The sequence below is a fragment of the Camellia sinensis genome, chromosome 2 (genome assembly GCF_055761805.1).
Source record: "Camellia sinensis isolate YWXY chromosome 2, ASM5576180v1, whole genome shotgun sequence".
NCBI lineage: Eukaryota > Viridiplantae > Streptophyta > Magnoliopsida > Ericales > Theaceae > Camellia > Camellia sinensis.
This window is the reverse complement of record NC_138962.1, coordinates 44,580,877-44,588,340: the sequence shown is the minus strand read 5'-3', so window position 1 is coordinate 44,588,340 and position 7,464 is coordinate 44,580,877.

Genomic DNA, 7,464 nt, shown 5'->3' with positions numbered 1-7,464 from the left:
TATTAAAGTCAAACTTCGTTTGGTGGGCTTATCTCGGCTAGAGTTATTCAGGAGTTGATAACCTACTGAAACTACTGATTTCTGGAGTACTAGTTCGGTTATTATCTAAAGTGATCTACCTATATAGGACAAACAGTATCCTAGTTTGGTTGCTACTTGATTTTGGATCTAAGACTAGTTTTCTACAGAATAATCCATACACATGCGTTCTACTGTTAAAGTTCTTTTCATGAAAAAACAGAAGCGAAGCAAAAATGGAGGAAAATGTTTTGCGGAAATACAGCAAACAAGATGCATAAAGCAAATATGAAAGCAAAAACATGAAGGGAAAGTAGATTTGCTTACCAGATTAAAGGAAAGGGGGGCTGGAGATGAAAACTGTTGCAGCAAAAGAAGAACACGAACTCAGGATTGGAACAGCAGAAGCACGAAGAAAGGAAAGGGTAAAATGCGTGGGTGAATGATTCAAGACTGGAGGAGTTATTTTGTGAAAAGGGAGAGAGAATAAGCGGGAAACTGTTCAAAATTTTCGTAGTACGAGGGCGGCGTGACAGCTGCTCACAGCCTATCGGAGCCTGCCACGTGTCGTTGGAAAGTGAAGCGTTACAGTCAGTGATTGAAAAGACGTTTTGACCGAACGAGTAGAGCCGGAGTAAAATAAGCTCGGCTGGAGAGACTAAAGGGGTTTTTTAGTCCGGCTGGAAAGACTGAAAACGTTAGCTCGGCTGATCACCAGGTAATCCCAATCATGCTGCGCAGATGGAATTAAGGGGCAATTGAGAGGGTAATTTTTGGTGAAAAATTGGGCCGAGCTATGAGATGGACTTTGTGACCCCAAAGTACGAAGGACTGGGTAAAATAGGCCGAGAAGTTACTCCGGCCCATGAGAAATAAAGTTACTTCGGTCAAAAGAGATGAAGTTACTTCGGCTCAGGAATTATAAAGCTACTTCGGTTTGGACAACTTGAGTTAGTTCGGTCTCCGAGTTAGTCCGGTCATGACGTATCCTGGACAGATCGGTCAATACCTTGCTACTCGGTAGCTCGGTCCCAACATATCATGGTTCATGCAAGGGAGAACCGATATGAGGAGTAAAAGGAAGGGCCGAACTATACTTCATGGCTCAGCTTAGACAGTTTACTTCGGTTAAATGGTAGTTCGGCCGTAGTAAAAACCATCCCACTTGGTTTAAGCAGTGGGGGGTGTAAAAGGATAAGCATTATCCTTTAGGAGTATGAATCCTAGGAGGATTCTGTATGGAGAAATAAAAGTCCTACTAGGATTGGGCCACTCGAAACATATAAAAGCTCACAAGCATCACCTTAGAGGAGGTAACATAACACAACATACAATTTTACTTCCTGAATACATTGAGCTTTGTTTATTTGTCAAGTTTTCTGACTTAGGCATCGGAGAGGTTTCCGGCACACACCCGCCGGCTAGCTCACGTTTGTGTTTTCAGGTGACAAAGCGACGTCGTACGGAGAAGCGTGGACTTAGTCAACAGGATTATACGAGGAGAATTATTTCCTTCCCGTAGAGCAATCAAAAGACGGATTATTTTTGAGATGGACCCGATTGTTCCCTCACCAGTTTAATCCCATTTGGTGAGACAATCAAACATGGTCTAAAGGAAATTGCCTTGAGTAAGTTGGCATGCGTATCATGAGGAAGAGTATAAATGTATTTGTATTTTTAAACTCATGTCAACTTTCTTTGTGTACAACTTGAATTGTTTGTGTTTGTGTTTTTTTTATTTGAATTAGATGGATTCTAAATGGGATTGGATTTTCTCCAGTTGTCAATCCAATTCAACAAATTTTATTTGTTAGTAATTTCTGTCATAATTGTATTACTGTTGGCTTGGAACATTGGCCATTTCTAGACTTTGTAGTGATGAGACTGGCGATGGTCTCTTGTGCTTTAGAACTGCCTTTTTACTAGGTTGAAAATAATAATAATAATAATAATAATAATAATAATTAGCTTGTTGGTGGATTTTCAAGATTTACTTTTTAGAAAATTAAAATGTTTTTTGTCATATCTTTTTTTTTTTATTTTCACTATTTTTTTTAATATTCTAAGCAATATTTTTTAAAATTTTTAGATACACCTAACATAAATACACTAAAAAAATATAATATTTGTGAATTTTTTTTAGAAAATTTACTAAATACCAAAAATATAAAAAAATAAAAATACGAGAATCCAGTACATTTTTCGTATTCTTGTGTATTTATTAATTTTTTTACAAATATTTTACTTTTTAGATACATCTAAATAAGATGCATAAAAAAAAATAAAAAAATTGCTTAAAATTCCAAAAATACTAAAAATAAAAAAAATAAGAAACATAAAAAATTTAATTTTTAGAAAATTGAAATCAAATATATCTAATTGGAGAGAAAAAGAAGTTAGACAGAAAAGCGTAGGTGAGAGTATGAAACAGTTGAAGGGGAAGAAATAAGAGAATGATCTGCATAAAGAGAAACATTAATGATTGAGGCCTCAAATTTTTTTGCTCAAATTTGGCTCAAATTTGATATATATATATATATATATATTTTTGCTGGGTTGATGCTTTGCTTGTTATTATTATTATTTTTTTTATTTATTTATTTTTGCAATGTATTAGCCCAGAAAAAAAAAATTTGCATTCGAGGCAATTTCGAGCCTCATTTTCGAGGCCTCAATCACAGCCCTTTTTAAAAAATTGAGTTTTTTTATTTTTTATATTTTTTTATTTTGTGTGAATATTTTTAAAATTTTAAGTAATTTTTTTACTTTTTTTAATGCACTTTACTTATATGTATCTAAAAAGTAAAATATTTTTAAAAAATATTTTAAAAATTTAATAAATACACAAGAATACGAAAAATCTATTGAATTCTCGTATTTTTTTTATATATTTTTTTGGTATTTAGTGAATTTTTTAAAGATTTTTTCATAAACATTATACTTTTTAAGTGTATTTATCTTAGGTATATTTAATAAAATTGCTTAGAATGTTAAAAAAATTCAGTAAAAATAAAAAAATATGAAAAATAAAAAATTTTAATTTTTTACAAAGTGAATTCTAAAAATAAGAACGAAACAAGCTGAATAATTTTTTTGGAAGTAGAGTGAGTAATATGTTCATTACACAAAATTGGGCAATGGGGTCACTGCTGTGCTAAAGGTACAAAAGTGAATGTTGTGCCTTAATTTGAGGTGTATTAGGCCTATTTGGTAGAGCTTGTAAGTTGCTTATTTTAACTTTTAATTTAATTTAAGCTAAAATATTGTGTTTGGTACAGCTTAAGTTAACCAGCTTATACTTTAAATCAAGTTATTTCTCAGTTTATCTCAAAAGCTGGAGGGGGTGCTTAAATTTTTGACTTAAGCGCGCAGCTGGTGTGGGGGGATAAAATTACTTAAATGCCCTCGTCAATACCCAAATATTAATATTAATATTAATTAATATTAAAATTAATTAAAAAATAAAAAATTGTATATTTTTGAAGAAAAAGAAAAAAATCAATATTAATTAAAAAATAAATATTAATTGGTATTAATTATTAATAAATTCATATTTCATATTTTTATATTAATTAAAAAATAAAAAATTGTATATTTCTGAAAAAAGAAAAAAATCAATATTAATTAAAAAAATCAATATTAATTGGTATTAATTGTTAATAAATTAATATTGTATACTTTTGTAATGAATTAATTATTAATTGATACTAATTAATAACAATTGTTAAATATTAATATTAATTTATACTAATTAATAATTTTAATATTAATTGAGATTGATTAAGCCATTAATTGATAATAACTAATAATTTTAGTATTAATCGATACTAATTAAGCAATTAATTGATACTAATTAATTTATAATGGAAAATAATTGTGACAATAATACTTCCATTACATTTTTAGCAAATGTATCAATTTTTATATTAATTGATACTAATTAATACTACTTATATTAACTTTTATTAATGAAATAAATTTTTTTTTAAAAAATTAAAATTGAAAAAAAAATGACAAAATAATCATTTTTATATCATATAAGGGCAGAAAGGACAATTATACAGTAAAAAACTATTTTGCAGCTTATTAACCAAACACTACTCTACTGTTTAAATCCATAATCCCATAGCTGCACCAAACAGGTTAATCGCTTATGTTCACAGTTATAAGTCATAATCTGTTAAGTTATAATCTATAATCACTTTTTCACAGCTCTACCAAATGGGGCCATTATGGGCTTATTTTTATGATTCGAATCGTTCATTTTATAGGATTTGTTGAGTACTTCATACCTATCAAAATTCATATCAATTGGATATCAATAACTATATAATTGATAACCAAAAAAAATAAATAATAAATTTTTCTTTTGAGAAATAGCATAGAAAATATGCAATTCAATTATATAGTTATTGATATCTGATTAATATGATTTTTAGTAGGCATGAAATACTCAACAAACCCTAAAAAATGACAGTTTGGATCATAATAAAAATAAACTCATAATACACCTCAAATTGATGCACAACAGTCACTGCTATGCTTTTAGCACAATAGTGATCCCACCTCCCCAAAATTGTGGTCCACGTTACCTTATTTTTTTTGACAATTTTAGAATAATTATTCAAGCTCCATAGAAATTCTTCTCTAAGAAGTACATCGATTTTAACATTGAAACTAAAAGTAAATTATTGAGTACAAAGAGAGAGATTTTCCTTGATATTTTACGTATCAAACTTGAAGCTCTTGCAATTGCTGCAAGAACCTATTGATATAACTAGTCATGAAGCCTTCACTTGCTAGGGTTTATTTACACTTGATATGGTTTTTCTTTACCACTCCACCCACCTCACTATGTTCATTCATTACAGAGTTAACAGCCTTGCACAAGCTCTCCTTTGAAATCCAACCATTTTCATCTCTGGTTATCTCCACTGCAACCTTGAGTTCATTAGACGTTAACCTAGTATTGATGATTTGATCATCTAGATGTGGTACAAGCACTATCTGAGAAATGCTCATTAGAGACTCCCACATTGATCCAAATCCACAATGACTCACAAACACCCAACGGATGACTGTCCTATTATCTGTGGCTGTTGTACCCATCCCCCATAAATCACTCCTATAGCGATCCCGATTTTCCCTCCATTGTTTGTTGTATTCCGGACTTGGATTCTGTCATGGTTGTTGTTGTCTTTATCTTGTTTCCGTCCTTTAAATTCTTTGTATTTGAGTTTTGGGATGTGTTGGGCAGGTTTGAAACAGGTTGGATGTGATTTGAAATAATTAGTTGCTGTCCAGATTTTGCTTTCTTCGCTCGAGCAACGCTTTTGTCGCTCGAGCGAGCTTTGAGTGGTGTGTCTTCTGGCTCGAGCGAGCACTCTTGCGCTCGAGCGTGTGTCTGCGTCTCTTTTTGACCTGAAGTTTGTGTTTCTTCGCTCGAGCGAGCGAGGACTATGTTTTGAGTTTCCTCGCTCGAGCGAGCACTCTTGCGCTCGAGCGTGCTTCTGGGTTGCAGACCTGAAGCTTCGCATTGTTCGCTCGAGCGACACTTCTTGCGCTTGAGCGAGGTTCTGTTGTGTCTGGTCACTCGAGCGACCTCGAGTATATCAGTTCGCAGCAGTGCGTTTTTACACACTTTTTTTCACTCTCTTCTTCCTCCAAAACCCTAGATCGGCTATTTCTCTCTCTACCTAGACCTTCTTTCTACAAATACACCTAGTTCTAGTGACCTTCTACCTTAGTCTCTTTGTAAGAAAGGTAGAGCTTGGTGGGGGATTCACTTTGATCCGAAAAAGCTTGTGTTTGGAGCACTTTCAAGTTTCTCCATCTTCTCCTTTGGGCTCCTAACTTTGAGGTAGGAATAATCTACTCCTACTTATGAGTTTTAACATAAATTTTAGTCATTTTGTATAAATGGTGAAATATGGAAATTTTGGAAAAGTTAGGGTTTGATTTTGAAAAAACTAAAAAGGGGGTTTTCAATTGTTGAGCTCCATGTATATGTGAGACCTTGAAAAATGGGATTATTGGTGTAAAATTGAGGAAATTGAGCCTTAGGGCTAAAGTAGAGAAAATGGGGAAAATGCCCTAATGTTGTTTAAATAATTAATTTGTATAATTAATTTGGGGAGATATGAAATTGAGTTGAAAATCATGAAATTGAGAAATTACGAGGATGAATGGTATAGTTGGATTGATTAATCACTCACCTATGAAATTGTTGATAGTTTATCTGTTTGGTAAATTTATTATCTGTTTAGAAATAATTGTTTTGGGCTATCGGTGGAGGATAGTCTGGATTGTTGTAGACACTGTATGTTGATTAGGGAAAACTGAAACTAATTAAATGAGTTATGTCATTGAATATGACGGTTGAATTAACACATTGAATATGTGCCTGGATTGATCATTGTATATGATAAAACGTTTAAATACATTGCATATGTATCTTGTTTGGGAGGAGATATGAGATGTACTCTATGGTTTGGGAGGAGATAGGGGAAGTACTCTCAAACCTGTTTGGGAGGAGATATGGGATGGACTCCATTGATAACTAAGTTAGCTGCAGTGTCCAGGGTGAAAATCCCGAAATCTTAATTACATTTGCATAATGTAGATGAGTTGAAATATTGAAGTGGTAATAATATGAGTTGTAGTCTCATTATAAGTTGATTATGATTGAATTGTTGATAGTATGAGTTGTAATCTCATTTTGAACTGTTCGGTTAAACAATGAACCATATCTATGAATTGGATTGGATAACAAAATGGAAAGGAATTGAAATATGATTGTTACTATGGAATGGTTATGGAAGAAATGAACGTTGAATTATATGAGTTAAACATTTATCAAATGCTACTGTTTTAGCTAATTCTCATATTATGTTTAGCGTATCTTTACTGGGCTTTGGCTCACCTTATATGGGATATCGTTTTCAGGTACAGGTGATATGCCGTCTCCAAGGATGTAGCTTGGGAGGTTTAGAAGTTGGAGGCTTATTTTTGTGTAGTTATCTTTTGTATTACATGTAATTCAAGCCTAGGGCTTAATCTGTTAAGAGTTAGAACTCTCTTTTGTTGAAACCAAGTGTTGACTTGGAAAGTTTGTAAGCCCGCAGGGCATTTACTTTTGTTGTCAACATGTAATACTTTTTGTAAAGAATACTCTGATGTTTGGAATATAATGTTTCTTTTTTGTTTTATGGATCTTATGAGTGAATGAAGTATGTCTTATTTTGAGGGCGTTACAACTCCTTTTCCTTTAACCCTCTCTTTAAACCCCTTCGGTAATGCTTCTTCCACTGTCGCTGCCCCGATTGGCGATTTTAGGGTTGCAGAAAAGGGTCACCCTGTTAACTCTAATCCTAGAACAAGTTCTTGAAATCGGTTCATTTCAAGGTTCGATTGGCTTCCAAATGTACAAAACACAACTGAGCTAGG